Source organism: Apium graveolens, chromosome 5, assembly GCF_009905375.1.
Source record: "Apium graveolens cultivar Ventura chromosome 5, ASM990537v1, whole genome shotgun sequence".
Lineage (NCBI taxonomy): Eukaryota > Viridiplantae > Streptophyta > Magnoliopsida > Apiales > Apiaceae > Apium > Apium graveolens.
Window position 1 is genome coordinate 210875463 of NC_133651.1, and position 25234 is coordinate 210900696.

Consider the following 25234-nt stretch of genomic DNA (forward strand, 5'->3'; position numbering starts at 1 on the left):
TATTGGAATTGAAATTTCACGATGTTTTCATCTAATAGTTTGATGGGGATGTTGCCAACTAGTTTTACAATGTTCAAAAGGATCAGTTGGAGTATTAAAAGTCAAGATCTGTGAGAATTAGTTATTATGAACTGAAGTACTAGCTTAAATTATTTAGGATTGATATTCTTATTCCTTGAATTCGCTGGGAAGATTATATTAGTTTGGTGCAGCTTGTGGTATAATCTTGTTGGAATGTTAAGTTGTTTAAGTTAGTTTTATTTAATACAAACGTTATTGAAGAATGTGGGGAGTATCTTCTAAGGTTGAACAAAATTGGTTTGTATCATTTGAAACGATCTGCAAATAGGGCTGCCCATCAGCTTGCTAGGGAGTCGTATAATTATTCAGGTCGTAGCTTTAATAGGGATTCTATCCCATTTTTTGTTAAACGATGTATTGAATTGGATTTGAGCAATTAATAAAACTCCAGCTTTTCGTCAAAAAAAAAAATAAAAATAAAATAAAATACGTGTTTTAATAAAAAAATATATTCATGATACTGATTTTATACTTTTATATCTATATAAATATTTCTACTTATAAATTATAAATTAAAGAAAAGCTATTATAATAATAAGAATAAAAACATATTTAAAAATGGTAAAAACAAAATTAGCAAACATTACTTATATATATTATAAAATAAAAATACATAACTCTAACATTGTTTATTATATTAGAATATTAAAATTTTAATTGTGGGTAATAATTAAATAATATTTAAAAATGCTTTAAGGTAGTATATTATATACATCACAGAGCCGATGGCTTAACAGAGCAACACAAATACACATGAATTAACATTTCTTAGTATTAGTTTAGTTTTAAGTATCATCTGTCTCTCAAACTTGTTCTTTCAAATTTCAAATTCTCTGTGTTACCTCTTTCCTTATGAGCTATACAATTATCTTGGTAATACCAGGCTTAAAACTGTTCTGCATTGGCTGTCTTGTACAATTTATACAAGTTTTAATTCACCAGGGTTTCATCACCCTGTTCTCCATTAGCACTGAACTCATCACCTTTTACATATTACTAACATTATTTTTTATTTTTGCAATGCTGTTAGTGATGGGATAACTTTAAAGAAACTATCAGCTGTTACAGTTGACATCCAAGGTAAGTTGTTTATGAGTATACAAAGTTGTGCTATTTTAAAATGGCCTAAAGTCTTTGTTATGGTGCATGTGTATGTAATTATTTATGAATAGTCCTTAATCATTAATCTATTTTGATTTCTTATATAAGGATTACATTTTCACGTTAGTGTTGGGGCTTCGCTTTTGTCCCAAACAATAGCCTTGCAAGATTCTACAACAGTCAATTTTGAGATATGGGATACTTATGACCAAGAGAGGTATATTGTTATGACCAAATTATCATCGTGAATGTACCATTTATGAATTCAAAAGTTATTTTTAAGGGCGCAAATTGACTTCTGTCTTTACCTATTTCACGTTAATACATTCCATGAGCGATCACTAATTCTATATGATATCTTTTCAGGTATGCAACATTAGCACCTCTTTTACGTCACAGAAATGCCTAATCCACCTGAGTTTTAAATTTGGTGAGCCTTTTGTAATTACAAACTTCATGTGTAATTACATATTGATTGTAGTATGAGCATGATGTTATGCCCTTTATTCCCTATATTTTTGTTGCAGCTTGAGAGAGACGCCTGAGGCTGCTGCTGCTGTTTTTGTTGCAGCGTGGTGTTAAATATATTGGAGAATCCAAATGCTGAAGTTTGTTGTTGTTGCGGAAATAACAAAGAGGACTGAGTTTGTTGTTGTTGCTGTTGATAAAAGGGAGGTATTAAATGAGGATGAAGAGGGAGTTCCGAAAGCTGGCATGGAGGTCGTGGGTGTAGCAAACGGGTTTAGATTGGAGTTTGCGGGTGTTGCAGATGGGATAAGATTAGAGGTTTGGGGAGTGGCGAATAGTAGCAACAACCTGGCTGGAAAACAGAGGTGGTTTTAGTATATTATAATAGCAATTATCGAATTTTTTGAGCCATTAAATCTGTTTGTTGACATTGTCTTTTTATACATTTGTGTTGTATCTATTGCAGATAATATTGTGTAGAATTACCGTTGTTGAAATGATATGTTTTAAGATGTTCTAGTTTGGTTAAGTTGAAATTATAAAATGAAATTGAGCAATGTTTTTTTTAAAATCTGGCGTTAGTTTAAATTGATCGAATTCGGTTGAATTTACGTTGCAACCAAAAATAGTTGAAATTAATTTTCGATTGTATACAGTTGAATTTAATATTTTGGCTGTATTTTTAAATTTTTTCGAAAAATTTAATTATTTTGGCGGGTTTTTAAATTTTTTCAAAAAATTAAAATATTTGGACGGGATTTACAAATTTTAGGTAAAAAACTAAATTCGATTTCCCTCGGTCGAATTTGTTCAGTTATATTTAAGCGGTCATAAATATGTGGTCATAATTAGCCGGTCGAACTTGGTTAAATACGATCGAACTCCTAAATTTGACTCCCTTTATTATAACTGATTCAAAATAGGTTGAATTTAGTTAAATTCGACCGCACGCGGTTGAATTAAGCTAAATTCGACCGATTTTTTTGGTCGAATTTAGCCTTCTTTCTTGTAGTGCCCCGAGATGAACCCTGGTCCCCGAGGAAACCCGTTTTTTCGAATAGTGTGTGTATTGGTGTATGTATCGGGGCGGATTTAGCATCATCAATAATGCAAATTTTTATCAGCTCCAGTAGCGCACTCAACATGTTTGATGAAATGTCTAACTGAAAAAAACATACTTTTAGTGTATTATAGTAGTAATCATTCGATTGTTTAAGTCATTGGATTTGGCTGTGTTGATATTGCCCATTTTTCATTTGTGTTTTATACATATTTGTTGGTAATATTTTGGATGATATTGAATTCAATTTTGTGGTTATTGAAATGATAGTTTGCAGAGGTCAAAAGTAAAAGCCTATGAATTTTAAATACAAAGCTTTTACTGGTTTGTTTATTTATGCGAATTGTTACTGTCATTGTAATTTTTTCATTTTAATGGTGATTTTTGTTTTTTTAGAAATATGAAAAATGCTGCAAACATATGAATATCAAACATATGCATGCTTTGTCAACTTCCTCGTCTTCTCTTGTTACTGAGATACATAACTGATTTCTTTTAAGAAAAAATCCCAAATATTGATGTCATGCAGCCATGCCACTGAACATACTCAAGTGGTTCTTATCCTTGTGTTTTACCATTTAATAAATTAAATCATGATTGTGAAGTCCCTTGTATTCTCCTGTGACAGAGCTAATTTACTAATAGAGTTTGAAAAAATTGATGCCAAGCAGGCAACAGACAGCATTCATGAACAAATCGTATCTAAGTTGATAATCTAATAGGTGAGCTAGAAAATAGACAAAAATTATAGCTAAATTAACCATCTGACTGGACAGCTAAGGAAAAAGGCAAATCAGTGACCGGATTCTGGAAATTTTCCAGTTTCTGATGAGATTTTTTTTAATATTTTTTTAATTAACTCAATCGAAGCTGGTCGAATTTAAAATTGTATTTTTGACCATATGCGGTCGAATTTAACTTTTTGGCGGGCCTTTAAATTTTCCAAAAAATTTAATTTTTTATGCGAGAATTTTAAATTTCAATTGAAAATTTAAATTCGACCGCCTTTGGTCGAATTTCCCCGATCGAATGTAGCGGTATTATTTATCCAGTCATAATTAGTCGGTCAAATTTAGTTAAACATGACTGAATTTCTATATTCGACTCCCTTTATTACAACTGATTCAAAATCGGTCGAAATTAAGTAAATTCGACCGCGCGCGATCGAATTAAGCTAAATTCGACCGATTTTTTTCCGGTTGAATTTAGCCTTTTTTCTTTTAGTGAAATTTGCATACATGAATCTCAATTTTCGAACCAAACTATAAAATAGCAGTATCAATTCTCTATACCATACCACTACATAGGAGTCTCGTCTCTAATGCTAACAGCTACAACATAACATCCAAGCTATCATTGGATAGAAAAAAACTAATCTTTGACTATTAATAAAAACTGGTTCAGGCAGTTGACAACTTGATATAGGCTATGCAATCAGCTCGTACTTGTGGCTTCTTTGACCCAGGAAACACCATCTTTGTTCCATGAATATATTGCATAACTCAACATTAGCGATCAAAAAAACTATAATTTAACTTATATAAAAAGGAAAACTTGCAAACACAACCTGCAAACACAACACAATCAAAAATCAAGAAAGATATATTTTTTAACCTCCCTCTATTTTTACTAATTCTTTAGTAAGGCGGATGAAAGGGTTAATTTTGTAGTAAGGCAGTTAATATAGATACTGATTTTTATTTTTTCCACGGCCTCATGTATGCAGTTTAATATAGTTAAAGACAAATAACCATGGTCAAAGAATTTTCAAAGAAAATCCTGACAATCCACTTGCCAAGATATATACCATAAAGAAGTCCGCCGGAGAAAACAGACTTTATTAATATATTAACTGATTTCTATATAATTAAAAGATATAATTCAAATTTCTTTAGATACTTCAAAATATAAGAAGTAAATTACTTCTAGAAGACAATGTTATATAGATTAATAGAGAAGACATAATAGGATGTGCAGGAGAAGTGAATCATTGACTAACAGTGAAAACTGAAATCTAAAAATCAAGGCAACAGAGACTTTTAAACAATAGCAGGAAAGTAATTTAACTAATAAAAGTTGTATCTAAAATTTACTTCTCGATACAAATCCTTCTAGCTTAGCCATTCCCATCATTGTAAATGGAACTACGTATTTACAACCAGCAAGTATTACACTTGGAAGATGGCCTGTTACTCTAGATTGTAATCGTGGTCTGAGACAAAAAAACAAAGACATATATATTTATATCTATATATATATACACCAAAACCCATATAACAACATTGATAAAATATATACTAAATACAAAAATTATATCGTGTCAAAGTTTACCCTACAGGCTACGAGTCAGTTAATGTGTAAAATCTGATATAAGGTGTTAGATATATTTTAGATGTCATGTCTAATATTATTTGTGTTTAGTTTTCAGAAATTAACAACATGACAAATCAGGATTTACTAAAATCAGGACTTAATGGAAGTCAGAACTTAATATCAGAACTTAAGGTCATATCTGAACTTAAGTGCGGGAAGACTTTCAATTAAGGAATGAAGTTGATTTACGGGAGAGAAGATCGAGACTAAAACAAAAGAAGATTTGCATGGAAAGAGTTAGAAGACTGGAAGACTTGTAGAAGATATCTGATTGATATATTTTAGGAGACAGAATTGTATTCCATATCAATTAGAAGTTATATTGTAACTGTGTACTTTATAAACACAAACTTATTTAATATACTTCATCACTGAGAGAGAACACAGTTCTTACTATAATAGAGTTTATTTAATATATTTGATCTTTGTTACATACTTATGTTAAATCGATTTAATAGTATAAACACTGTATTCAACCCCCTTCTAAAGTGTTGTGTGACCTAACAATTGGTATCAGAGCTTATCTGTTAACACACATACAGTAAAGATCCAAACAATCATGTCTGAAGAAGCACAAACTCCAACCAAGCCCACCAAAACTCAAGAAACTCAAAACACACAAACCCACAGTCGATATGAGACTATTAGGGTTCCTATACTGAGACCTTCTAAGTATCCCATATGGAAAGTGAAGATGGCTATGTTTCTAGAAGCTACAGATCTGGAATACCTTGATAGGATTAATGAAGGACCATATAAGGCTACCAAGCTCTCTGTTGCAGTTGCGGATCAACCAGCAAAGTCCATACCAAAGGAGAAAGGTGGTTACACACCTGAAGACATCTCATCTATTGGCAATGATGCAAGGGTATGGCATTTGCTGCATAGTACCATTGACAATGTCATGTCAAACAGGGTAATTCATTGCAAGTTTGCAATGGAGAAATGGGATGCTTTGGAGACAAGTTTCCAGGAAACTGATACAATCAAGAAGAACACGATGACTATACTCACTCAAAAGTATGAGCACTTTGACTCAAAAGCTGATGAGTCTTTAACTGACTTATATGACAGGTTTGTCAAACTCTTAAATGATCTGTCATTGGTGGACAAGGAATATGATCTTGAAGATTCAAATCTAAAATTCCTTTTAGCTCTTCCTGAAAATTGGGATTTGAAGTCTACTACCATAAGAGACAACTATGATCTTATTGAAACTACTCTTGATGAAATTTATTGTATGCTCAAGACTTATGAACTTAAGATGGATCAAATGAGAAAGAGACATGGAAGAAAGTCAAGGAAAGTTGCTCTTAAAGCTGAGGAAGAATCTCCTAAAGTGGTTGCCTCAAAAAGGGGCAAAAGAAAGACTCTCATCATAAAGTCTGATTCAGAGTCATCATATTCTGATGATGATGATTCAGAATCTAAAAGTTTACCTGAAATGGATATTGATGAAGAGATAATGAAATTGTGTGCTCTTATGGTGAAGGGTATCACAAAGATAGCCTACAGGAAATTCAGAAAAGGCAAGAAGTTTTCCAGAAAAAGTGAAAGTTCTGATAAGAAAGGGTTCAAAAGGTCTAAAGGCAAAGGAGGAAAGTATGATAGAGGAGACAACTCAAATATCAAATGCTACAATTGTGGTGAAAGAGGCCACATATCTCCTGACTGCAAGAAAGGAAAAAGTGACAAAGGCAAGGCACTTGTCACAAAGAAGAAAAACTGGACAGACACTTCAGATTCTCAACATGAGGTGAACTATGCGTTGATGTCAAATGCTGATAGCAGTCCTGAAACTGCTGAATTAAAGGTACCTCAAACAAATTATGCTTTTCATACTGATGATATTACTGAGTTGAGATTATATCTTAAAACCATGTTCATTAGTTATAGAGATCAGACTTTAACATGTGAAAGATTAACATCTGAAAATCTTGCTTTTTCTTCATCAAACTAAGAAAGAAAGAGATGATGCTTTGTATGTTAGAGATGAAGTACTAAAATTAAATGAATCTCTAAAAGCTGACTAAGAAAATGAAAGAGAGATTATCATAACTTGGACTAACTATGGCAGAACAACTCAGAATTTACTAAGTAGTGGAAACTGGAAAGAGAGCTTAGGTTATGGAGATGATAAAAGTGAGAAAGGAACTGGACAAATTGAGCCAATTGTTGTTAAACAGACTGCTAAGCCAAAAGTAAATCATGTTAAACTTGTAGCAAAAACTGTAAAGTCTGATTCTGAAAAGATGAAAGAATCTAGGACAGAAGTTAAAGAAAAGTCAATTTCTTTCAAACAGGATAAACCAGCTGAAGTAAACATAGGTTTAATGACAAAGAAGCAGCTTAAGCATAAGCTGAAAAAGATTAGAAATGTGAACAAGGTAAAGGAAGCTAGGAAAAATAGTAATGAAAAGGAAGGTGTGAATAAAAATAATAATTATATGCCTAATCCTAATGCTCCTAGAAAGAAATGTTATAACTATGGAAACTCTAACCATCTTGCTTCTTTTTGCACGAAAAATAAAGATATAAACTCTTTACCTTCTAGATCAGGATTTAAGAGTCAGTCTGTTAGGTTTAAACCACAAAATCCTTGTTTTTATTGTGGTAGTTTATGACATTCCATTTATACTTGTAAGGAATATCATAGTTTGTACTATGATTTTATCAAATAAAACCTTGTTTGAAGAAAGTTAATTTAATTCCTTCTAATGTAAAGTCTGATGCAAAGTCCGATATAAATTCTGATAAACAGCATGTTAGCATAAACTCTGAAATTAAATCCGCTGTAAATGCTAACAAACTTAAGAAGGCCAAAGGATCCAAACAAGTTTGGGCCTTAAAACTAACAAATAGTGGTCTTTGTGATTGCATGGCAACAGGAAAAATATCCTAGTGCTGGACAGTGGATGTTCAGGACATATGAATGGAAATAAAGCCCTGATATCAGACTTTGTGGAGAAAGCTGGCCCAGGAGTTTTTTATGGAGATGGCAACATGGGAAACACTCTGGGATATGGCAATATCAATCTTGGGAATGTCATCATTGAAACAGTAGCTCTTATCTCAGGACTTAAACACAATCTTTTAAGTGTGAGTCAAATCTGTGACAGAGGTTATCATGTGGATTTCTTTGAAGAATACTGTGAAGTTGTAAATAATTCTATATGCAAAGTGGTTCTGAAAGGTTACAGGCATGGTAACATATATGAAGCCAGACTTTCAACAAGTTCTGATGGTTTTCCAATCTGTTTATTGAGTAGAGCATCAATTGAAGAAAGCTGTAATTGGCACAAAAGACTCTCTTATTTAAATTTCAACAACATAAATGAGCTAGTAAAGAAAGATCTTGTGAGAGGACTGCCAAAATCAGTTTTGCTCCTGATGGCCTTTGCGATTCATGTCAAAAGGCAAAACAAAAAAATCTTCATTCAAGAGCAAAACTGAATCTTCAATTCTTGAGTCTTATCACCTACTGCATGTTGATCTATTTGGTCCAGTCAATGTCATGTCTATTGCAAAGAAGAAATATGATATGGTTATAGTGGATGAGTTCACACGATACACTTTGGTGTATTTCTTGCACAAGAAGATTGAAACTGCATCTACTCTAACTGATCATGTCAGACAGCTGGATAAATTGGTCAAAGTATCTGTCAAAATTATAAGAAGTGATAATGGCACAGAGTTCAAGAATTCAATCATGAAAGAGTTCTGCAAAGAACATGGAATCAAACAAGAATTTTCTTCACATAGAACTCCACAGCAAAATGGAAAATGCAGACTGCTTGTTTTACACAGAATGCTACCCTACTTTTGGGCTGAAGCTGTGCAGACTGCTTGTTTTACAAGAATGCTACCCTTATAAACAAGCATGGAAAAATACCATATGAGATGGTGAAGAAAAAGAAGCCAAATCTGAAATACTTTCATGTATTTGGTTGCAAGTGTATTGTTCTTAAGACTCATCCTGAACAGCTGTCAAAATTTGACTTAAAAGCTGATGAAGGAATTTTTGTTGGATATCCACTTTCCATAAAAGCCTTCAGAGTCTACAATTTAAGAATAAGGGTTGTCATGGAATCTATCAATATGTCTTTTGATGATAAAAAGATTGCTGGACTGGAAGTTTTCAATCATCATGATCATCTGAGATTTGAAAATGAAGATGTAAATTCTGATTTTATAAATTCTGATGACCTAAGTCCTGATCCTGTAAGTTCTGATGGGTTAAATTCTGATGTCATTGAAACTGTGGTAACTACTCCAAAGGAAAATGCACCAGTTCAGGGGAGCAAGCTAAAGATCCTACCACAACTCAAGACTCTCTAAAAGCATAAGAACCTATCACTGGCTCTTCAAGGTCTGATTCATCAAGTTCTGATAAGCCAAATTCTGATAATTCTAGAAACTGTGATTCTTTAAATCCTGAAGGATCCAACTCAAATTCTGAAGTCTCAGAGAGCATAACTATAGGGGGCATCAGAAAATGCTGATGGAGACAACATGGATCATGGGCGAGGATCCAATTCTAGATAACAACTTTCATCTCCAAGGAAGTGGACTAAAGTATATACACCTGACTTAATAATTGGAGATCCTGAAGCAGGTGTCAGAACTAGAACTGGAACATCAAATGAATATCTCTATCATTCTTTTCTATCTCAGACTGAACTAAAGAAAGTGGAAGAAGCTCTTCAAGATGCTGATTGGGTGCAAGGAATGCAGGAAGAGTTATATGAATTTGAAAGAAATAAAGTATGGACCCTAGTGCCAAGACCAAAGAACAGATCAATTGTTGGCACAAAATGGGGGTTCAGAAACAAAACTGACCGTGATGGCATAATTACAAGGAACAAAGCAAGGCTGTTTGCTAAAAGCTACTCTCAACAGGAGGGTATTGATTATGATGAAACATTTTCACCAGTTGCTAGATTGGAAGCCAAAGAATCTTTTTGGCTTATGCTGCTCAGAAAAAGTTTAAAGTCTTTCAAATGGATGTGAAAAGTGCTTTTCAAATACTTGATATCCCATAAATTCAATAACATTCACAACCAATTCAATTCATCCAACCCTTCTTAACTATACATCCAACCATTACATTTTGTCCAACCAACAATTACAATTCATCACAAAAAATAATAACTTAATAAATACAAGTACTCTTGCTAAGAACTAAACGTGCAAGAAAAAATAGAACTTATTCATGTACGACAAAAAATTAGACTTAACAATTTTATTTGGATGATAAAACTGCGAATTAAATAAATATTTTGCATAATTTCGAGTTTTAAAAAAAAGTTTAGCAAATAACAGTACTAGAACAGTAAAGTTATCAAATTTATTCAAATTATCTCCAAACCAAGTATTGACTATCTTAATAATAAAAAAAATATATCAAATCTTAAGTGCACTAAATTACAAAAAAAAATTCAATTTTCAAATAAGTAATGCATAAAGATTGAAACTTAAACAACATACCTTCCCCATTTCCAAATAAACCACAACCCTATTCATCAAAAATGAAATATCTATATCATCCAATTCAACATCCTGACTATAACACTTAATCGCATTCTGAAACTGATTTTTCTTATAAGCCACATTACTCGCCTCTTTCTCAAAATCCTTCTTCTTTTAACCGAACTCTTCGAACTCGGTCCAGGAAACTCTGCATTTGTACAATTTTTTTGTAAGAACTTGAACAAGCAACACAAACTAAAAAAAGAACAAGAAAACTAAAATAATTCCAATCTTTTGTGATTCTTTGGCTTCTGTAGAAGTAATTCAAGTTGTTCGAGTTTAGTTTTTTTTAACTTTTTACAGAATGAGTATCATCAGAAGTATGACATGAGACCAATTAATAAGAAAAAGAAAGAGTTCTTTTGAATGTACTTTCCCAGGAATATAATCGTTCAGAATTATAGGAAGCCCTCGAATCAATGCTTCTGCAATTGTACCTGGTCCAGCTTAAAAATCGGGAAGCAGAATTATTACATGCTTGAAACTGAATCAAGTAGATATTCTCAGGAGAGAAGATCAAACATACTTTTGTTATAATACAGTCACAAGCATCCATCCATTTCTCCATCTACTTCTCAAAACCTCTAATCTGTAATGAACAACAAAACATTGACTTAAGGTGACATACAAAAGTGGTCATTGACTTAAGCATGTAGTTTTAGTAGACAGCAAAAATATACTGGGAATATGAACAGAGCACTGCAAGTCTGCAACACTCCAATAAACCTTTAATACAAGTTATACAACAAACATCGAGCCTATATAACATACCCTGATTCCAAAATAAACCACAAACTAACAGTACTAATCACTAACAATGAGAAAGAAAAACTCACAGAAAATGGAACAATTGCTACAGAAAGAGCAAGAAACTTATATTTCTCCATTCCCTCAGATAACCCCACAAAAGTATTAGCAATCCCAAACATAACCATCCATAAAAAAGTACACATCATAAGTCCACCGGCACCCGCAAAAAATAAACTATTCTTCTTCCCAAATGCCTCAATCTGCAACCCCACAGCTTCCTTATACCTCGAAACCACATTCTTCGCAGCATTCACCGGTTTCTCAATAGCCACTTTCACATACTTACCATAAGCATTTCCCTCCATATTAAACCCCTTTTTCAAAAAGTTCCTAAACTCTAACAAACCCAAATTAGATTTGGGCTCAATTGAGGGCCTAGGTTTTTCAAGGTTTTCAAAAATGAAGGTAACCCATAATTTCTTTGGCCAGAAAACATCCATGGTGTGAAATTATGTGTTTTTACTTTAGGTTGGTTAACAAGAAAGTGAGAAATGCCGGTGGAATTAGTAATTGGGTGAGAATTTAATGAGGGTTTTGAAGAGATTATATGGCGATGAAGAAATTGAATGATCAAATTTGATGTGGGTCTTAACATTTTTTGAAGTTTAGATTCACGAAAAGCACAAACTCGGTAGATAAATAGTGTACACACCATGTGTTTGACGAATTGTGTAATATCCGGGAAAATTATGTGAATATTATATATGAAATGAATAAATATTATGTGTTTTATAAATTCAAAGTGATTATTGCCATGATATTAGATGTTATAGTTGTTATGTGTGTTTCCGTGTGGGCTAAAAAAAATTTTTCGATTGATTAATATGTGTTAAAACTGTAATTATATAAATCGATCTGTAATTTGGACTCGTATTTAATAGTGTCTTTATCGGTGTACCTGTTTTATCTCATTTATATGCATCTGAATGTATTTTGTCCCTATTCAGGTTTTCTGTTGATTTAAGTATCGTTTGGTTTATGAGTTGGTTTCTATATTTCGTGAAGTTTGGTTTAGGATCGATGTGAATCGAGGTTTTTGCCTGAAAACTCGAAGAAACCGCCGGCTTTAATGGCTTTTGGCCGGAGTTCAGCGTTGCAGCGTCGGGTGTTGTCGTTGCTCTATGTTCTGGGTTGCTGGGTTGATGTTGTATTGATTCGAGGGGAGAAACGAAGGAAACAAGTACTAATTAGGGGGGGGGGTTGAGTCGCCGGAATCGAGTGCAGTGGCCGGAAGTGGTGGCCGGATTCTGGACATACAAGAATACCGGTCGGTATTCGACCCGAATCCGGCAAGCTTCTTGGCGACCCGGCGGGTTATTTTGTTTGACCCGAATTTGATTCTTCAATCCTGAAACTAAATTATAAAAAATGTTTCTGCCTTTTTCTTTTTAATTTTAATTCAAAATTCATTTTGTTATACTAAAAATCATTTATTTTGTTTTCAAAAATCATTTACTTATTATTTTTAATTCTAAAATTTATTTTCTTAATTATTTTAAATTCCTATAATTATATTTTTTTATTATTTTCAAAAATCTAATTGGATTTAATTATTTATAATTCATTTTAATTAATTATTTATGAAATTAATTAATTGATTAAAATCATTTAATCAATTAATTTTATTTATAAATAGTTAAATAAATGTAAATTATTTATAATTAATTCAAATAATTCCTAAAACTTATTTTTAATCTTTTACAAATTATATTTTGGTATTTAAAAATCAATTAATATCACTATTAATTGATTTATTTCTAATTATTTCTTATTTTATTCATAATAAATAAACCGTTCATCCGTTTTAAACGAAACGAACGCGTACGGACTCAGAAAAACATTACGCTTTCAATAAAAATACTTTTGAGACCTAATTTCCTTTGTATTACAATTTCATTTGATTTCTTAGTTTTTGAGTCGGTATTTAATCGGTAAACGCTAATATTGACCTGATTTTAATTCTGAACACACTGAGACATATCTTTTAATGATATGACCTACGTGCTACATGAAATATGTGATTACATGTTAAGAATACCATGATTACGTGTTACGTGATATGCATGCTATCTGTTTACAGTTTTTAAATGCCATACTTAGTTATAAACGATCGGGTAGATGTCCAGACGAATAATTAAAATGATTGAGTTTGGTTCTGTCAGTTAAGATAGTCCTTTTGTTTATAGAATCAAATAGCAAGGATTGCAGTCAAGTGTTAAGCGGAGATAGTAGCCAGTGGCTATAAGAAAAGTTATTGAGAGGTTATTGAGCATACCAGGCAAGTACCCTAACTTCACTTATCGTTCAAGTGACGTTTACTTCGAATCAAATTATGCAAGTATTTATAACTTCATTTATTATTCAAGTGATATTGACTCCGAATTTTATTCTTTCAATTTCTCTAATATTCTAAGTTCAGAATAGTTAAATATTTTTACATTTCGCTACAACTTACTATATACAGTGAAGCATTGAATTTATATTAGTGAATAACTAATTATTCTGGTTATTTCGCCATTGGTTATTGAGATAACTCTGGACCATGAGGAATGGGGAGTTATGTGGTTAAGGATGTCATTTGATTCAACTCTTTTGATGGAAAATTGTTTTTTTATGGGTTGGATGGTTGCGTAAGAGGCCGTGGCGGCGGTCCAACGTGAGATATGTGTTATACAGGATATAACACCTTGCTTGGCTGATATGTGCCTTGGGTACCTTTTTTTTAGTTAAATATGATTCGGCATACCAGTGTTGCTCTACAGTTGTTGTTTATTATCAATAATATATCAGTTTTTGATACTGTTCAGGTATTTTTGTTTGGTTTTGTTCATCAGATATATTGTTGTTGTTGTTCTAAGTCATAAGCTATATACTTGTTTCATATCCTGATGCTTTCAGCTAGGTCAGTGCAAGCTTGAGTTCCAGGTTTGAGGTTGTGTGTATCTAGATAATTTAGTGTGTTTTCCAAGTAGACAGTTGAATAAGTTGTAAAACTAATTAGACTTATGGTTTGTAATGACGGTTGGTTTGTATTAGTGTCTGTTTTATACTATAACCTGTGATCGATCTAGTTGCATGCAAAGGGTCATATTTATTATATTATTCGGCTGTGAGTATTTTATTATGGTTTATTGGCTAGTGACCCCCAAATCTAGATCCCGGGTTTGGAGGGCGTCAGAAATTGACTACAAGAAAGAAATGGAGAGCTCGATCGTGTCAATATATAGATGTGTGTGAGTGAGTATACAGTTGGTGAAAAGTTCGTCGGGGGTTTGGAAAGTCCAATGGCTCGGCCGCTCGGATAACGTATACCATAGAGTTATCTCATCTTATTAGTTTAACTTCTATAGGGCCAGGGAGAGAAGGAGGAGAGAGGCGAGTTTTTCCAAATGAAATAAAAATGAATCCGTAAAATTATTTTGCCCTTCCTTTTGTCCCGCCTCTGTCTATCTGTTTAGCCACCCAATCCAATTTGTCAACAGCCCAGCCCATATCAATTCATTTTTTAATTTTATAAATTTTATAATGTTATTTAAATCATGCATACGAATATTATCATTAATTTATTAAAATAATTAATTTATGAAAAAGTAATTGTATTACAAGGTGTTATTTTTTATAAAATATTTTAGTGATATCAAGTAATTTTTTATTTTATTAAATTAATTATAAAATCATATTCATTTAATTTAAAATTATAAAAAAAAATTCAATTTCTATAAATATAAGAATAATTTGTTTATATTTTGGGCTTTCACTTTCCAAAAACTCTACAAACTATTTTATTCAAACATACTACTTTTAAAGATAAATTTAAAATTCAATTCAATTTTAAAAAAATTCAACTACTTCGGGCAACACGGTCCATATGTTGCAATAGAGAAGACATCTATGTTAACACCAAAGATTTATTAAGCTATTGCAACATGTTATTATGCCTATTGTAACACCAAAATCTGGGTGTTGTGATAGGGCCATAATTTCATACCTATTACAACGCTTTCTAAGGAAACACTAGGAAAAAACGTGCAAATAGGTCATCTATGGCGTAGACTTTCACCCTCCTTGTATGTACGTTTTGGACCTAACAATAATAGGGGAGAGCACGATTCGGTTCGGTTCCAGTTTTAACCATGCCAGAAATTGAAGATCTTCGGTTTTAAAAATCAAAAACTCCAACCGAACTGCTGGTTTTATTTTAAAAAATCTCGATCCTATTACACTCGGTTCGTTTTCGGTTTCAAAACCATTCGAAGACAAATTATATGACTTCATAATTTTCTTAAGATCCACCTCCATAATTTTGCAAGCCATGCTAAACACACTTTCTTCTTCTTGAAATTTTAACTTTTATTGCCTTGCAGTTTACAAATTTATGATTTAAAATTTTGTGATTTTGATTGTGAACTCCTTGTGTTAGACGATCAAAATTTCACACATACTTGGAAAACATGTGTACACAACCTCTAACAAACATAGCACCCAGATGTCCTACATGAAAGGGTCATTACCCTCATTTTGAACTTAACATTTGTAAATCATTTAAAAATTAAATTATAACGGGGAGACCCAACTTTTATTTCAAAACTTTATATAATATAAGTTATAAGTTATATATATATATTAAAATATATTCCCTCAGTCCCACTAAATTCTTTACATAATTTTTTCTCATGTCTTGCACGCATTTTAAAGCTATTATAAAGTTTAGTTTTATAATTTATTTTGAAATTTTTGTTTCTATATAAAAGTTTAAAAATTATATTTTTTATTTAAAAGAAAAAATTATAATTAATTAGGGAACACGGGAGTCTTAAAATGCGTGCCAATTCCCGTCCCCCAATATAAAGAATCCAGTAGGACGGAAGGAGTAATATTTTATATTATTCAGTTTGGTTCAATATTTTTGGTTATGTTTAAGTCCAAAACTGAAACTGAGCCGCTTGTAGCGGTTGGATTTTTCGATTTTGTTTCCATTCATTTTTAACATTTCGGATTTGGTCGATTTTTTATCGGTTTTGGTTTCATTTTGATTTTAATGCTCACCCCTAATACTATATTTTAGTCATAGTAGCAATATCAAAGTTCTGAATGAAAACTATATACTTTAAGTTGGTAGAATCTTCCAATTTTTTTTTAGCGTAGGTAACCCGCAGTGCTACCTTTCGTGTGCGTAGTGGGTAAACCCTACAGGCTCACGCAATAGCCTGTAAACCACGTGAACTAAGGTAAATGGCATTTGAGCGACATGCTCTGGCTCAGGAGGCATAATCATAAAATCTCCTCCAGTGGGATTCGAACGTTTAAGTTGGTCTTATTCAGTCATGATTTTTAAGGATTTTTAAGGATTTTTAAGGATTTTCAAAGTGCATGGGTATTCAATTTAGATTTTGAAAAATACTTCGAAATGTGGAGTTATTCAATTTAGATTATAAAAAATCCATTAAAATCTGAGTAATTTAGATTTAAAAAAATCTATCAAAATCTTAGGGTATTCAATTTAGATTATAAAAATTCTAATAAAATATAATGGTATTCAAAAGTCCATGGATTTTATTTATTTGATAAATATGTGGATTTTGATGAATTTGATAGTTCATTTTCAATCTTTTGAAATCTCACCATAATATATGAGATTTTGAAAGATTTTCAAAAAACTTCACAAAATTATTAAGACTCTTCAATATTTTTTTATCAACTCCGTCAAATTCTGCGAACATTTAAAATCAACAAAAATCTTGTAAAATCATAGATTTTTATCAGAATTTCAAAATCACAATTGAATAAATCGAGTTTGTAGTGGTATTCGTGAGATTGTGTTGCTCTTACGAGTAATATTTGCTTTGGACAGTTATCTATGAATAAATTGCTTATATAAAAAGAATAACGGTCATTAGAATTTTAGATTTAGAGAAGAAAATTGTTTTATCTAATATAAAAGAAAAATATTTATTTCTCTATCGAAAATAAAATCTCTCATTAAACTACTCACAAGTCGATGTACAATATATAAAATAATATTTAATATATAAACAAAAAAGACCCCTTAATTCACTCTATCCATTAGCCTAAAATGAGCCTCATATTTTAGAGGAAGACTAGCCGAGCCGAACACGATTTGTAAAAAACCGTGATTCAATCCATGGTTTTTTTTAAAACCCAGATAAAGCCCCAGCCACGGGGGCTTTTTGTGCCTCTTTATTCGTCAATATCGAAATTATTGTTTGGTATATGCAAATTTGAACAAAATTAAAAATTTTAATAATCTTTATGTAAATTCAAAACCAATAAAAAGTTATTTGCTTCATAAAAAATCTAAAGTTATTCTATGCATAAATATGAACTACTATTTGACAATTCTTTACATGGGTGAACAATTAGAGATTCTTATTTTGTTTGGATAGGTATTTAAATTGTATATATTTAGTACTTTTAGTAAATTCTATGGAAAAGAAATAAATTATTTAATGCACAAATAATAATTAATAAAAAAGATTCTCATGTCACTGACTTTTATGTGACCATCAAAGCCAAACAATTCTATAAAATTATGTGTTTTTAGGCTCCTAAGACCCATCTTTTTCATTGGGTGAATTAAGAAAAATGCCAAGAATAAACTTGGGTCGTTGAAAAATCACCATGAGAAGAATGACTAATGAGAGTAATCTTGCAGTGACCTTCTCAAAAAGGCGTGCAGGCTTGTTCAAGAAAGCCACTGAAATCTGCACCCTCTGTGGTGTGAAAATAGCCATCTTTATTTTTTCACCAGGTGAAAAGAAGGTGTACTCTTTTGGACATCCCAACTTGGAGCTTCTCATTGGTAAGTTCATTATCCCTCAAGACGCCAATCCAGCTGCTGAATCTGGTGTGCTTGAACTGGTGGATCCCCCATTCTCGCAGAACTCAATGGTCATCTATCTATGTTGCATGACCACTTGGAAACTGAAAGGACCTCTGCTGAAATGCTTGAAAAAGAGAGGTCACAACGACCAGAGGTGGATTGGTTTGAAGCTCCTGTTGAAGATCTTGGACTCAGCAGCTCCAGATGTTGAAATCTGGATTGACAGGTGTCAAAAAGATGGTTGCAAATAGAAGAGACAATCTTGCCATGACGCAACAAGCTCAGGATCTGACAGGCTTGAATTTGGAAGGAGGAGAGCCAGCAGATGGCCCTGATGCTCCCTTTGGGATCGTTCTGACACCACAAGGTTATATCCTGTGTTAGAGATGTTAGATATTTTAGTGTAATTGGATTAACTAGTTGACCAATGTGATTATAATATTTCATCAAACAAGTCGGGAGAGTGCGAAGTTCATGCTTGTTTGAGTTTATCATGATTTTCGGTTTTGGCGGGGGTTGGTGTTAATGTGAAAAGACATGTCTTTTAGACACAACTGCATATCTCAAAGGATGTGTCTAAGGACTTGCCTTTTGGACATGTATGGATGTGTCTTAGGACATGTCTTTTGGACATGTATGGATGTGTCTTAGGACATGTCTTTTGGACATGTATGGATGTGTCTTAGGACATGTCTTTTGGACATGGAAGTGTCTTAGGACATGTCTTTTGGATATGTATGGACGTGTCTTAGGACATGTCTTTTGGACACCTATATAATACTTGCAAGAGATTTGGTCATGGATATTTAGAAAAAAAAACAAAAGGTTGGTTGTTGAATTCACACAAAATACATCATTCTCTGTTCTTATATTCTGATTTTATCTAGTTGAAAAGTTTGGATAACCACCAAATTGTTTCAATCTGAAATTGTTTGTCAAGACTTCAGAATAATCCAAGTTATCCTCTATTTTTTACAACAAAGATTGAAACAAATTTGTTTTCTGAAGATGGCGAACAACGAATCTGTAAAAGACATGACTAGCAAGTTTGCAAAACTAGACAAGTTTGAGGGATATGACTTTAGAAGATGGCAAAAGAAGATGCATTTCTTGTTAACCATATTAAAAGTTGTGTACGTTTTGAGTACTCCAATGCCAGAAATGATTGAGGAGGAAACTGTAGAACAGACTAGAAGATGCTGCAAACGGGAGAATGATGACTACATCTGTCGGGGTCACATCTTGAACGGTATGTCTGATTCTCTTTTTGATATATACCAAAATGTTGAGTCTGCAAAACAATTGTGGGATTCCCTTGAATCCAAGTACATGGCTGAAGATGCTTTTAGCAAAAAGTTTCTGGTTAGTAATTTTATCAACTATAAAATGGTTGGTACTAGACCGGTCATGGAATAGTATAATGAACTGTTAAGGATGTTGGGACAGTTTGTTCAAGACGACATGAAAATGGATGAATCCATTTCAGTTTCAAGTGTTATAGACAAACTGCCACCCTCGTGGAAAGATTTCGAACACAACCTGAAACATAATAAGGAAGAGATGACTTTGGTTGAACTTGGAAGTCACTTCAGAATTTAAGAGGCTTTAAGGGCTCAAGAAATTGAGAATAATCCTAAGGGAAAGAATCAAGTCGGTAACTCTTTTATAAATATGGTTGAAGATGGTGGATCTTCTAAGAATTCTAACAAAGACTATGGTAAGAAGAGGAAGTTTAAAGGAAATAACAATACCTCTTCCAACAAGAAACCAAAATTGGCATGTTGGAAGTGTGGAAAACCTGGTCATTTCAAGAAGGATTGTCGGGCTGGTAAAGGCAAGCATAACGCTGGTCCAAGTGGATCTAAGGATCCAGAAAAGCAACAAGGTCAGATTTTAGTACAAAATTATAATTCTTGGCAGAATTATGTGTCACTGATATCTGAGACAGTTTATGTGCAGGATGATAATGTTGCATGGTGGATTGATTCTGGAGCAATAATTCATGTCTGTAAAGATCTTCGTTGGTTTGAAGATTTTTAACCAATCGAAGATGGATCTATGTTAAAGATGGGAAATGTTGCAACTGAACCAATTAAAGGACTAGGAAATGTAAAGCTTGTTTTTACTTCTGGAAAATATGTATTATTAAATAATGTGTTGTATGTTCCTGGAATTCGAAAGAATCTCTTGTCTGGTTTTGTATTGAATAATTGTGGTTACAAACAAGTGTATGAAAGTGACAAGTATATCTTGTCAAAGCATGGTACTTTTGTTGGATTTGGTTATTTATGTAATGGCATGTTTATGTTGAATGTTAATGTCTCATTTGATGATAAATATGCTTGTATGGCTTGTAATAGTGCTACCAATAATTCGAATAAATCTAAAGTGTGGCATGCTAGACTGGGACATGTACATTATAAAAGAATAAAGGATATGTCTAAAATGAGTCTTACACCAGCTATTGATATAAACAATGAGAAATGTAAAACATGTATGTTAACTAAGATACCAGAAAGCCTTTCAAGGACGTGAACAAAATATCTGAAGTGTTGGAACTGATACATAGCGATTTATGTGATTTTCATGCTACACCTTCGTTGGGAAATAAAAAATATGTCATTAAATTTATTGACGATGCTTCTAGATATTGCTATGTTTATTTGTTGAATAGTAAGGATGAAGCTCTTGATAAATTTAAAATCTATAAGGAAGAAGTAGAGTTACATAAAAGTACTATGGTTAAAAATCTGCGTACTGATAGAGGAGGTGAGTATTATGATCCAGTATACTTTCAATCTACTGGTATAATACATCAAACCACTGCTCCTTATACACCACAACAAAATGGTGTGTCAGAAAGGAAGAATAGGACTTTGAAAGAGATGGTTAATTCCTTGTTATACTATTCGGGTTTGAGTGAAGGTTTTTGGGGTGAGGCTATTTTAACAGCCTGTTATTTGTTAAATAGGATTCCTACTAAGAGGAATAAATTTACCCCTTATGAACTTTGGTATAAAGAGCCACCAAAATTGAGTTTTCTGAGAATTTGGGGATGTAGAGCAGTTGTAAGGCTCACTGAACCCAACAGGAGAAACTTGGGTGAAAGAGGTTTAGATTGTATTTTTGTGGGGTATGCTGAGCATTCCATTGCATATAGGTTCTATGTATTAGAATCTAATGATTATGTATCTGTGAATACGATTATCGAGTCAAGAGATGCTGACTTTGATGAAAATAGATGTAAATCTATACCTAAACCAAGAGACATGATTCAGAATTCTTTCAGTAGGAACCCGGTTCAAAGTGAAGATGTTCATGGACCTTCTGAACCAAGGAGAAGCTTTAGAGCTAGAAAAAACAAATCATTTGGACCTGATTTTCAACTTTATTTGGTTGAAGGTTCAAGAGATGAGGTTGAGATTGAGTCTGAGTACCAATATTGTTTTATTATTGAGGAGGATCCAAAAACATTTAATGAAGCAATGACATCAAGGGATGCTGCATTCTGGAAAGAAGCTATTCAGAATGAGATGGATTCTATCATGAATAATAACACATGGGAATTGAGTGATCTACGTCCTGGATATAAAGCATTAGGAAACAGATGGATCTTCAAAAGAAAAATGAAAGTGGACGGTACCATAGACAAATTTAAAGCCGGATTGGTTATACAAGGCTTTAGAAAAAAAGAAGGGATTGATTACTTTGATACTTATGCTCCTGTTGCTAGGATTTCTACTATCAGGTTGTTGATAGCACTTGCATCTATACACAACCTTGTAATTCATCAGATGGATGTAAAAACTGCATTCTTGAATGGGGAATTAGATGAGGAGATTTATATGAAACAACCGAAAGGGTTTGTTATACCTGGTAGTGAGCACAAGGTGTGTAAATTGAAGAAATCTTTGTATGGTCTTAAACAAGCACCAAAATATTATCATCAAAAATTTGATAGTGTGGTTTTGTCTAATGGTTTTCTTTTTAACCAAGCAGACAAATGTGTATATAGCAAGTTTGATGCTTCTGGTAAAGGAGTTATAATTTGCTTATACGTTGATGATATGTTGATTTTTGGTACTGACCAAAATTAAGTGGATAAAACCAATAAATTTTTGTCATCTAATTTTGACATGAAAGACTTGGGAGAGGCTGAGGTGATTCTTGGTATAAAGATCACGCGTATGAAAAATAGTATTTCAATTTTTCAATCTCATTATATTGAGAAGATTCTGAAAATATTTAACTTTAATAATTATTCTCCAGTTAGCACTCCTATTGATCCTAGTCTTAAGCTAGTATATAGTAAAGGAGTTGTAGTATCTCAACTTGAATTCTCAAGAGCGATTGGTAGCCTCATGTATGCCATGATAAGCACTATGCCAGATATAGCCTATGTTGTTGGTAAGCTTAGTAGGTTTACTAGCAAACCAAGTTCACATCATTGGCAAGCTTTAAGCCGAGTGTTCAAGTACTTAAAAGGAACCATGGATTATGGTTTGATTTATACTGGATTTCCTTCGGTTCTTGAAGGTCATTCAGATGCAAGTTGGATTTGTGATAAAGAAGATCATTCTTCCACGAGTGGTTGGGTATTCCTTCTTGGGGGAGGTGCTATTTCTTGGACTTCGAAAAAACAGAGTTGCATTACTAACTCAATAATGGAATCTGAGTTTTTAGCATTATCAGCTGCTGGTAAAGAAGCTGAATGGCTAAGAAATCTGATTTATGAAATTCCATTGTGGCCTAAACCGATATCTCCCATATCTATCAGATGTGATAGTGAGTCTGCCTTGGCTAATGCTTATAGAGAAGTGTACAAAGGCAAGTCTAGACACTTAGGTGTTAGACACAGAATGATTCGAGAGTTTATCATGCATGGTGTTATATCAGTGGAGTTTATAAGAACTCAACATAATTTAGTCGATCATTTAACCAAAGGGTTGAGAAGAGATCTTGTGTACAAATCGGCTATAGGGGTGGGATTAAAGTCCATCTAAGATTTCTCATGTTGAGATACCCAATTCCCATCTAATATGACATTAGATGTTGAATTCAATATGGAAAGCTTAACATCTAGAGATTGGAACACATTAATAGTATCATCCCAAGGTATGTGTTCAGACCTGCAAGTTGAGGAGGTTGAAGTTTATCTTCTTAATAGTTCTTTTGTAAAATTGCATATGCAGGTGCAAGAATAAAAGAGCTACCTATGTGAGCATGAAGTTTAGCCACTTCAAGAAGTTAGGACTTGACTTTATTATGCTTATGAAGGATTAGGACACTAGGCTAGTAAAAGATAGTGTCAAGTGAGAACATTTGAGAATATAAATTTATGTGTATATTATCTTCATTTATTCATTATGAATAACAAAGGTTCAATCAGTTGTGATACCTTGATATTCGAATATCTGGAATGTGTAATATACTAATATGAAATTCAATCGTCATGATATTTCATTTATGCATAAATTTGTTGTTTGTAGTGATTTTGTTTAGTTAATCATGGATTACGCTAAAATGGGGGAGGATTGTTAGATATTTTAGTCTAATTGGATTAACTAGTTGACCAATGTGATTGTAATATTTTATCAAACAAGTCGGGAGAGTGTGAAGTGCATGCTTGTTTGAGTTTATTATGATTTTCGGTATTGGTGGGGGTTAGTGTTAATGTGAAAAGACATGTCTTTTAGACACAACCGCATATCTCAAAGGATGTGTCTTAGGACATCTCTTATGGACATGTATGGATGTGTCTTAGGACATGTCTTTTAGACATGTATGGATGTGTCTTAGGATATGTCTTTTGGACATGGATGTGTCTTAGGACATGTCTTTTGGACACCTATATAATACTTGCAACAGATTTGGTCATGGATATATAGAAAAAAAAAACAAAAGGTTTATTGTTGAATTCACACAACATACATCATTCTCTATTCTTATATTCTAATTTTATCCGGTTGAAAAGTATGGATAACCATCAAATTGTTTCAATCTGAAATTGTTTGTCAAGACTTCAGAATAATTCCGTTTCCTAATCTTATTTTCTTTTAGGTTATTATTCTGCTTTGTATTTTTAATTCTCATAAATATCTATTCATTGATGAAACCATGAAGATGGCATTAGCCAATATTAACAAACAAAAAATTATCAATAAGAGCAAACGCTAAATCTCTAGATGATTGTGGAGACTAGTAAAAGCTCTAAATCATGATTTAACTTGAAAGTAGAATAAACCAGAACAGAAATTCGTCCTCTTCACGATAACATTACTGCACCGAGCTCGAACTTTTTTAATATAATAAGATAAATTCAATGAAAAAGAGTCTGTTTGATATAACATTGTGTGATCTCAATGAAGACTCTTAGTATCACTAGGTTTGTTACATTTTGCAACACAAAGCAAAAGGTTAAATTTATTTTTTGTCTTTTCTGTGATAAGTAATGAGGCATTTTTAAACAATTACATCTGAAGCTATTTTAAGGAGCAGAATTATCTATATTGAAGATACAAATTAAATGAAATAAAATGGCATGCCCAAAGCTTTTTTCATGTTCGGTTGGTCTTCACATTTCCTTCTGAACGTAATTTATTCTTTGGACTTAGCATACCAAATCCAAAGATTAAGTCTTAGTATATTGAAACATAATAGTTATTATCAATATATGTATATCCATGTGAAGCAAATGTGTGCAATGTTGACCGTGATAATGGTGGATTGGTTGACATTCAAAATGCGAGAAAACAACTTTTCGGTCTCATCAATGCACGGAGACCTGCCTCCAAAGAAACAAGATGCAATAATGATTTTCCTCCTCAATTCTTGTGATGCCTCTCTATATTCATACATCAATAACTAGTCAAAATAGAGTAATGGGAATTGAAACATCGTATTTAGTTTGTAAGAATACCTGTATGTATGTATCTTCACACAATTAGAGATTTTAGTAATCTTTTTATATA

General features: G+C 32.7%; 2 long non-coding RNA genes across 2 annotated transcripts in view; both read left to right on the top strand.

Annotated features, from left to right (window-relative positions):
* LOC141724772 (uncharacterized) overlaps positions 1-25234 on the top strand; it is a 111008-nt gene that overhangs the window by 54613 nt on the left and 31161 nt on the right. The window lies entirely within an intron of this gene.
* On the top strand, positions 957-2202 carry LOC141661575 (uncharacterized). The gene is made up of 4 exons (XR_012550025.1): positions 957-1161; positions 1291-1399; positions 1549-1612; positions 1710-2202. It is a non-coding gene; the product is annotated as an uncharacterized LOC141661575 (long non-coding RNA).